Here is a 10,463-nt window from a genome sequence, read left to right as displayed (position 1 = left end):
TTGGTCTATATCTCTGTTTTGGTACCAGTACCATGCTGTTTTGATTACTGTAGCCTTGTAGTATAGTTTGAAATCCGGTAGTGTGATGCCCCCCGCTGTGTTCTTTTTGCTTAGAATTGACTTGGCTATGCGGGCTCTCTTTTGGTTCCATATGAAGTTCATGGTGGTTTTTTCCAGTTCTGTGAAGAAAGTCAATGGTAGCTTGATGGGGATAGCGTTGATTCTGTAAATTACTTTGGGCAGTATAGCCATTTTCACGATATTAATTCTTCCTAACCATGAACATGGAATGTTTCTCCATCTGTTTGTGTCCTCTCTGATTTCGTTGAGCCGTGGTTTGTAGTTCTCCTTGAAGAGGTCCCTTACGTTCCTTGTGAGTTGTATTCCAAGGTATTTTATTCTTTTTGTAGCAATTGCGAATGGCAGTTCGCTCTTGATTTGGCTTTCTTTAAGTCTGTTATTGGTGTAGACGAATGCTTGTGATTTTTGCACATTGATTTTATATCCTGAGACTTTGCTGAAGTTGTTTATCAGTTTCAGGAGTTTTTGGGCTGAGGCGATGGGGTCTTCTAGGTATACTATCATGTCGTCTGCAAATAGAGACAATTTGGCTTCCACCTTTCCTATTTGAATACCCTTTATTTCTTTTTCTTGCCTGATTGCTCTGGCTAGAACTTCCAGTACTATATTGAATAGGAGTGGTGAGAGAGGGCATCCTTGTCTAGTACCAGATTTCAAAGGGAATGCTTCCAGTTTTTGCCCATTCAGTATGATATTGGCTGTTGGTTTGTCATAAATAGCTTTTATTACTTTGAGATACGTTCCATCGATACCGAGTTTATTGAGGGTTTTTAGCATAAAGGGCTGTTGAATTTTGTCAAATGCCTTCTCTGCGTCAATTGAGATAATCATGTGGTTTTTGTTTTTGGTTCTGTTTATGTGGTCAATTACGTTGATAGACTTGCGTATGTTGAACCAGCCTTGCATCCCTGGGATGAATCCTACTTGATCATGATGAATAAGTTTTTTGATTTGCTGTTGCAATCGGCTTGCCAATATTTTATTGAAGATTTTTGCATCTATGTTCATCATGGATATTGGCCTGAAGTTTTCTTTTCTCGTTGGGTCTCTGCCGGGTTTTGGTATCAGGATGATGTTGGTCTCATAAAATGATTTGGGAAGGATTCCCTCTTTTTGGATTGTTTGAAATAGTTTTAGAAGGAATGGTACCAGCTCCTCCTTGTGTGTCTGGTAGAATTCGGCTGTGAACCCATCTGGACCTGGGCTTTTTTTGTGAGGTAGGCTCTTAATTGCTGCCTCAACTTCAGACCTTGTTATTGGTCTATTCATAGTTTCAGCTTCCTCCTGGTTTAGGCTTGGGAGGACACAGGAGTCCAGGAATTTATCCATTTCTTCCAGGTTTACTAGTTTATGTGCATAGAGTTGTTTGTAATATTCTCTGATGATGGTTTGAATTTCTGTGGAATCTGTGGTGATTTCCCCTTTATCATTTTTTATTGCATCTATTTGGTTGTTCTCTCTTTTATTTTTAATCAATCTGGCTAGTGGTTTGTCTATTTTGTTGATCTTTTCAAAAAACCAGCTCTTGGATTTATTGATTTTTTGAAGGGTTTTTCGTGTCTCAATCTCCTTCAGCTCAGCTCTGATCTTAGTAATTTCTTGTCTTCTGCTGGGTTTTGAGTTTTTTTTGATCTTGCTCCTCTAGCTCTTTCAATTTTGACGATAGGGTGTCGATTTTGGATCTCTCCATTCTCCTCATATGGGCACTTATTGCTATATACTTTCCTCTAGAGACTGCTTTAAATGTGTCCCAGAGGTTCTGGGACGTTGTGTCTTCATTCTCATTGGTTTCGAAGAACTTCTTTATTTCTGCCTTCATTTCGTTGTTTACCCAGTCAACATTCAAGAGCCAGTTGTTCAGTTTCCATGAAGCTGTGCGGTTCTGGGTCGGTTTCTGAATTCTGAGTTCTAACTTGATTGCACTATGGTCTGAGAGGCTGTTTGTTATGATTTCAGTTGTTTTGCATTTGTTGAGCAGTGCTTTACTTCCAATTATGTGGTCAATTTTAGAGTAGGTGTGATGTGGTGCTGAGAAGAATGTGTATTCTGTGGATTTGGGGTGGAGAGTTCTGTAAATGTCCACCAGGTTTGCTTGCTCCAGGTCTGAGTTCAAGCCCTGGGTATCCTTGTTGATTTTCTGTCTGGTTGATCTGTCTAGTATTGACAGTGGAGTGTTAAAGTCTCCCACTATTATTGTGTGGGAGTCTAAGTCCTTCTGTAAGTCATTAAGAACTTGCCTTATGTATCTGGGTGCTCCTGTGTTGGGTCCATATATGTTTAGGATCGTTAGCTCTTCTTGTTTTATCGATCCTTTTACCATTATGTAATGGCCTTCTTTGTCTCTTTTGATCTTTGTTGCTTTAAAGTCTATTTTATCAGAGATGAGAATTGCAACTCCTGCTTTTTTTTGCTTTCCATTAGCTTGGTAAATCTTCCTCCATCCCTTTATTTTGAGCCTTTGTGTATCCTTGCATGTGAGATGGGTTTCCTGGATACAGCACACTGATGGGTTTTGGATTTTTATCCAATTTGCCAGTCTGTGTCTTTTGATTGGTGCATTTAGTCCATTTACATTTAGGGTTAATATTGTTATGTGTGAATTTGATACTGCCATTTTGATTCTAAGTGGCTGTTTTGCCTGTTAGTTGTTGTAGATTCTTCATTATGTTGAAGCTCTTTAGCATTCAGTGTGATTTTGGAATGGCTGGTACTGATTGATCCTTTCTATGTGTAGTGCCTCTTTTAGGAGCTCTTGTAAAGCAGGCCTGGTGGTGACAAAATCTCTGAGTACTTGCTTGTTCGCAAAGGATTTTATTCTTCCTTCACTTCTGAAGCTCAGTTTGGCTGGATATGAAATTCCGGGTTGAAAGTTCTTTTCTTTAAGAATGTTGAATATTGGCCCCCACTCTCTTCTGGCTTGTAGTGTTTCTGCCGAGAGATCTGCTGTGAGTCTGATGGGCTTCCCTTTGTGGGTGACCCGACCTTTCTCTCTGGCTGCCCTTAGTATTCTCTCCTTTATTTCAACCCTGTTGAATCTGACGATTATGTGCCTTGGGGTTGCTCTTCTTGCGGAATATCTTTGTGGTGTTCTCTGTATTTCCTGCAATTGAGTGTTGGCTTGTCTTGCTAGGTGGGGGAAATTTTCCTGGATGATGTCCTGAAGAGTATTTTCCAGCTTGGATTCATTCTCTTCGTCCCCTTCTGGTACACCTATCAAACGTAGGTTAGGTCTTTTCACATAGTCCCACATTTCTTGGAGACTTTGTTCATTCCTTTTTGCGCTTTTTTCTCTGATCTTGGTTTCTCGTTTTATTTCATTGAGTTGGTCTTCGACTTCAGATATTCTTTCTTCTGCTTGGTCAATTCGGCTATTGAAACTTGCGTTTGCTTCACGAAGTTCTCGTATTGTGTTTTTCAGCTCCTTTAATTCATTCATATTCCTCTCTAAGTTATCCATTATTGTTATCATTTCCTCGAATCTTTTTTCAAATCTTTTTTCAAGGTTCTTAGTTTCTTTGCATTGATTTAATACATGATCTTTTAGCTCACAAAAGTTTCTCATTATCCATCTTCTGAAGTCTAATTCCGTCATTTCGTCACAGTCATTCTCCATCCAGCTTTGTTCCCTTGCTGGTGAGGAGTCTTTGTCCTTTCTAGGAGGCGATGTGTTCTGGTTTCGGGTGTTTTCCTCCTTTTTGCGCTGGTTTCTTCCCATCTTTGTGGATTTGTCCGCTGGTCGTCTGCGTAGTTGCTGACTTTTCGTTTGGGTCTCTGAGTGGACACCCAGAATGTTGATGATGAAGTATTTCTGTTGCTTGGTTTTCCTTCTACCAGTCTAGCACCTTCGCTGTACGACTGTTGAGGTCCGCTCCAGACCCTGCTTGTCTGGGGTGCACCTCTAGTAGCCGTGGCACAGCGAGGGATGCTACCAGTTTCTTTTTCTGCTCTCTTTGTCCCAGGATGATGCCTGCCTAATGACAGTCTTTTGGATATAGAGGGGTCAGGGAGTTGCTTGAGGAGACAGTTTGTACTTTATAGGGGTTTAATTGCTGAGCTGTGCACTCTGTTGTTCATTCAGGGCTGTTAGGCTGCTATGTTTGATTCTGCTGCAGCACAGCTCATTAAACAACCCTTTTTTTTTTTTTTCTCAAATGCTCTGTGTTGAGGGGTTTGGGCTTTATTTTTGGATGTCCGATCAGGTGTCCTGCCCAGCTCAAAGGCAGACTAGCCACTGTTTGGCTGCCGAGGCTCCGCCCTGCTGTTGTGTGATTCGCGCTGTTCCTGCCGGCTCTGCTGTGGTCTCCGCCACGCCCTGCGGCGGAGTCTCTTCGTTGTAGCGTGTTGCCTCAGCAACGGCAGGCTGCGTCAGCAGTGGGCGTGTATCTCAGTAGGGACGGGTTGCCTCGGCAACGGCTTGCTGCGTCAGCAGTGGGCGTGTATCTCAGTTGGGGCGGGTTGCCTCGGCAACGGCTGGCTGCCTCAGCAGTGGGCGTGTATATCAGTTGGGGCAGGTTGCCTCCGTAGTGGTGGACGCCCCTCCCCCACAGAGCGTCTCGGACCGGACCGTCTGCCCGGGATAGTTTGAAATCGCGGTTTTGTTCGTCCCACTGGGTATCCCAAGCGATCTGTCCCTGCAATCCCCTGGGCTGGGCTACTGTGCAAGTCTCGTTCAGTCTCAAGTCCAGCCCTCTCAAGTCTCAGGTTGCCGGTTCAACAAGGCACCCGGACAAGCGCGCCCTGAGGGGATTGCTGGGTAGGGCCGGCCGCCGCCGCCCCGGCTGCCGGCTTCGCCAGGCAGACCTACTGCCTGGCGTCCCGTGTCTTTTTATACTTGGGAGTTTCCCCGTTCTGTGGGCAACAAAGATCAGTCTGGAAATGCAGCACTGACTCACCGTTTGCGAATTCAACGCGGGCTCCAATCCTGGGTTGTTCTCACAGCGCCATCTTGAGTCCCCCCTGGGACTGACTTTTAGCTACACCTCCGAGTAACGTGATCTTGAAAAAGTCATTTAAGTTCTTCGAACCAGGAATGGGGTATGTGTAAGTTATAGGGTTATTGAGATAATTAAGTTAAACAATAATTTAATGTTATTAAATGATAGCTGTTAGTAGCAGTGAACTGGAAGAAGTACAAGAATTTGGGGCTATACCAAGGAAAGGTAGATGCCCCTGGATGCCCCTGGATGAAAAGAAGTGGAAACTTCTTCCCACATTCAGATTGCTGCAGAAAATGGTAGAGTCTTCTACCAACTGGACCTAGAAGACCCATTTTTCCTGGAATGACAGCTTGAGAAATAGACCTGAAGAACTCAGAACACTCAGCAGCACCTTCCCTGTCCATGAGTGCCACTTCTCTGGCACTTCATGGCTTCACTCCCAACTATCCATGAACTCTTCTCTCACTACCTGTCTCCTTCCCTGGAGTAAGTAAAACAGTAAGAACAGTAAAATTAAATGACTAGCTTAAAGAAGTCTGAAAAGGACAAGGAAAGCAGGTAAGAGTCATTATAAAGTTATAACAGTGAAAACAATGTAGTTGATACAGTAAAAGGTAAGTGGGTAAGTGACAAGACTGTTAGGGTTTGAATGTTTGTCACCTCCAAAACTTGTGCTGAAATTTCATCCCCAATGTGGCAGTATTGAAAGGTGGGACCTTTAAGAGGTGACAGGGTCATGAGGGTGCCCTCATGATTGGATTAATCCTTCATGGGGGTTAGTGGATAAATAGATTAATAGGTTATCATGGGAATGGGGCTGTGGTAGCTTTCTAAAAAGAGGAAGGGAGCCCTGAGCTAGCAGGCTCAGTCCTGGAATGTATTACAGCCAGAGTGAACCCTAACGTAAACTGTGGACTCTGGTGATAATCACATGTAATGCAGGCTCATCAGTGGTAACAGAGGCACTACCTTGGTGGGGGATGTTGGTAATAGGAGGGCTGTGTACATGTGAAGGATATGATATGTGAGGAAATCTCTGTATCTTTCTCTCAGTTTTGCTGTGAACCTAAAACTGCTCTCAAAAATAAAGTCTAAAAAAATTCCTTGTTATCTGTATGTAGATGCTTTATTATGTATTAACAAATATGTATGATGCACCTCATGACCATAAGTGTACCAGGGTTTGAAGGAGGCAGGATTTTTCCTTGAATAGCTGCCGTTGGGTATATTATCTGATGGAAATTGGTCTGGCACTTCATGGTTTCAGTAACTGAAATCAGTCTTAATAAGGTGGATTGAAAACATGCTTTGCATAAAGGTGCCACAATGGTGAGGGCAGAGGCAAGCTGAGGTCTGGGCACATGATGGGCTATGCTAGAAGGTGGGCAAGTGGCCCTGTGACCCCTGCTCTTGGCTCAGCAAGACTGACCCTGCTTTTCTCTGCTTGGGAGGCTCCCGGTGCTCCTGTTGGATAAGGCTCAGGGGCTGAGCTTCTAGAATAGTCTATATTCACTCATGACCAAGTTTAGCCTCTGAATCTGAACAATTTACTCATCACTTGAGGGAAACAGAAAGCTAGTATGACCACCGGGCCTCCTCTTGAAAATGTATTTGATTTTAGGGTTACCAGCATCAAGGCAACTTGCTTACGCCCTAAAACTCCATATCTCACTTGTGGTGACAGAAGGAAAGCATGCCATCCACAAGAGAAGCTCCACCCAGGGGCAACTGGGTAACATAATGGTAACAACATTCACACTCCTATGGTGGTAGAGTCTAAGCAGAATCTAACATTGTATAAACGGGAGCCCTGCTCACCCACAAGATGAGCTCACCTGCCATACATACAGTATCCAGCCACCACATTGAAAAGTGATCTCCTCCCTTCTCTCAAGCAACCGGAGCCAAATCCCCTTAGGAAATTGAGCAGAAATTTCAGCCTTTACACAGGGTGGAATTTAGTGACACCGACAAACAAACATGTTATTTTTAATGACGTTGCTGGAATAACATTCCAGAATACTTTCATTCCCCCACCAAAAAAAAAGCAACTATAATCATTAACAGTCAGTCTCCACCACCACCCCAAACACCACCACCCGTTGCAACCAGTAATCTATTTTCTGTCTCTCTGAATTTCTCTATTCTGGATGTCTTACGCAAAATGAACCGTATATATGTGGCCTTTTGTGTCTGGCTTTGTCACTTCTTTCACATGTTTTTAAGATTCATCTGTGCTATAACACATATCAGTACTTCATTCCTTTTTATTGCCAAGTAATATTCCATTGTATGGATATTATATCACAATTTGTTTATCCATTTACCAGTTGATGGGACACTTATGTTGTTTCACTTTTTGGATATTATGAACAATTCTGCTATAAAAATTCATGTACAAGTTTTTGTGTGGATATATTTTTAAGTTATCTCAGTTAAAGATCCAGTGGAACTGCTGGATCATATGGTAACCTACTTGAACTTAATGAGAAGCTGCCAAATTGTTTTCCAAAATGGCTGCACCATTTTACACTCCCACCGACAGTGCCTGAGGATTTCAATTTCTCCACATCCTCGCCAACACTTGTTCTTATCTCTCCTTCTTATTATAGTTGTCCTTGTAGACATAAAGTGGTTCTGATTTGCACTTACCTAATGAAGCTGAGCATCTTCTCATGTGCTTATCAACCATTTGTTTATTTTTAAAATGGGGTTGTCTGGATACTAGACTCTTACCAGATATATTATTTATAAATATTCTCTCCCTTGTGAGTTGTCTTTTCATTTTCTTGGTAATGTCCTGTGACGCACGTTTTTAATTTTAATGAAGTTCAACTTGTCTGGTATGTGTGTGTATGTGTGCATGCGTGCACCTGTGTATGTGTGTGTGTGTGTGTGTGTGTGTGTGTTTGGTGTCCTATCTAAAAATCAAAGGTCATGAAGATATACCTATTTTTTCGTATAAGAATTTTATAGTCTTAGTTCTTACATTAAGTGTTTGATCCGTTTTGAACTCATTTTTTATACGGTGTGAGACAGAAGTCCAACTTCATTCTTTCACATGTGGAGATCCAGTTGTCTCAGAACCATTTGTTGAGAAGATTATGCTGTGTCATTTAATGATCTTGACATTCTCATCAAAAATCAATTGTTCATACATGTGAGGTTTTATGTATGGATTCTCAGTTCTAGTCCAGTGATCTCTTTGTCTATTCTTACCTCAGTATCACAGTGTTGCTATTATCGGAGCTTTTAAGTAAGTTTTAAAAAAATGTAATACTGTTTATTTAACTTCAAAAACATTTCAGCATTCTAAACATACAAAAAAGAAGATAACAGAAAATTGTAAATCATGTTTAAGTGCAGAAGGTACTTGAACTTTCATTGATGCAGTGGCTTTTCACTTTATTGACAATGAAGAGTTCTACAGTTTGTTTAAAAACAGTTTGAAAACTACCGCACTTAAAAAACAAAAAACAAAAAAATCTCATGCCAGCTGACCCCCTTTGTCCACTGCCAAGACGGTAGCAGAATGCTATGTCACTATATACAGAAACAAGACAACCTAAAGCTAAATGGATGCCCACTGCAGAGTCAACAGGTCCAGCCTCACAGTTCATGCCCTGAGCTACAGCCCCTCCAGAGGCATCTTTCCCTCAGCCTCAGCACGAAGCAAGGAACATCGAGTTTGTCTTGGTTGTTTTGTTCTTTTCACAAACTATAGATACATACAGTTGATAACTCAGGATTTCTAGCCAATAACCATATAGTTAACAACACCTTACAAATAAAAAAAATGCCAGAAACATCTTTAAATGCCTTACCACACCAACAGCAAAGTGCACAGAGTGAGGAGAAGAGGAGAGTGAGTGCCTTCTCATTTTAAAAATGTTTGGAAATATGTACAACTTTGATACAGTTTCAGGGTGCTCCAGACACCCATGGCCACTTCATGTAAACCACTGACAATCTCTAGAGCACTTTGAGAGGCTACAGTATGATCCTGACCAAATTTTGTAATTAAACCTAATGAGGGAAACAGACACTTCTCAAATAAGAGGTGTCAATGACGGCGCTTCCCTACTCTAAGTATTCACAAGGAGACAGATAAACAGTTTTTTTATTCCTCCTCCTCCTCCTCCTCTTCCTCCTTGTCTTCTTCATCTTCCTCTTCCACCTTTTTCTGGGCAACTTTAGCAGTACCTTTGCACCATCAAACTTTCCTTTCAACTCATAGTCAGCAACATCCCTCTCATACTTCTCCTTCAGCTTTGCCACCTTACTGATGGAAGGCTGCTTTTCGCTGTCATTTAGGTTATTCCACATCTCACCCAGCTTTTTTGCCACGTCTCCAATAGAGATGCCAGGGTTTCTGGATTTGATCTTGGGGCAGAATTCTGAACAGAACAGGAAGAATCCAGACGGTGGCTTTTTGGGGGTATTAAGATCCTTCTTGCCTCCCTTAGCTGGTCCATAATCCTTCATTTTCCGATCATAGCACACTTTATCCCACTTTGCCATTTCATCAAATTTAGATTCTCTTTCCCGGACATTGTCTTCCACCGCTCAGAGCATTTCTTGGAAAATTCTGCAAAATTGACAGGGACCTCTAGGTTTTTCTTCTTATGTTCTTCTCTGAACTTCTGCACAAAGAAGGCACAAGCAGACATCTTGCGCTTTGGTTTCTTGGGGTCACCTTTAGTCATCCTGACTGTATTGTTCGCTAGCCTCGCTTTTCATTAAGTTTTAAATTAAGAAGTGTGAGTCCTACACATTTTGTTCTTTTGCAAGATTGTTTAAACTATTTAGAATCCCCTTGCAATTTTATATAAATGTGAGGACCAGTGTGTCTATTTCTGCAAAAGAGGAAGTTGGGAATTTGATAGGAGCTGCATTTGAGCTATAGGATAATGTGGGAAGTAATCCTGTTTAACAATGTTGACTCATTTTATCCATGAATGTGGGAATGTGGGATGCGCTTCCAACTATTTAGGTTATTTTATTTATTTATTTATTTTAGAAGAAGTCTTGCTTTAGCACCCAGGTTGGAGTGCATGGAGTGCAGTGTCATGATCTTGGCTCACTGCAACCTCCACCTCCAGGGTTCAAGCGATTCTCCTACCTTAGTCTCCCGAGTAGCTGGGATTGCAGGTGTGTACCACCATGTCCAGCTTGTATTTTTAGTAGAGACGGGGTTTCGCTGTGTTGACCAGGCTGGTCTCAAACTCCTGACCTCAGGTAATCTGCCTATCTCAGCCTCCCAGAGTGCTGGGATTACCAGCATGAGCCACCATGCCCGGCCCTTATTTAGGTTTTATTAAATGTACTTCAAGGATATCTTGCAGTTTTTGGTGTAAAATCTGGTACTTCTTTTGTTAAATGTATTCCTAAGTATGCTATTCTTTTTGATGATACTGTAAATGGAACTGTTCAGTTTCACTTTCA

The 10,463-nt window shown here is 42.0% G+C and overlaps 1 pseudogene; it reads right to left on the bottom strand.

Annotated features, from left to right (window-relative positions):
• Positions 1 to 9,138: 9,138 nt before the first annotated feature.
• LOC100402517 (high mobility group protein B3 pseudogene) lies at positions 9,139 to 9,724 on the bottom strand (annotated as a pseudogene).
• Positions 9,725 to 10,463: the final 739 nt, after the last annotated feature.

The sequence above is a fragment of the Callithrix jacchus genome, chromosome 12 (assembly GCF_049354715.1).
Source record: "Callithrix jacchus isolate 240 chromosome 12, calJac240_pri, whole genome shotgun sequence".
In the NCBI taxonomy this organism is placed as follows: Eukaryota; Metazoa; Chordata; class Mammalia; order Primates; family Cebidae; genus Callithrix; species Callithrix jacchus.
Note: the sequence above shows the minus strand (reverse complement) of the source record. Positions and strands in the feature narration are given on the sequence as shown.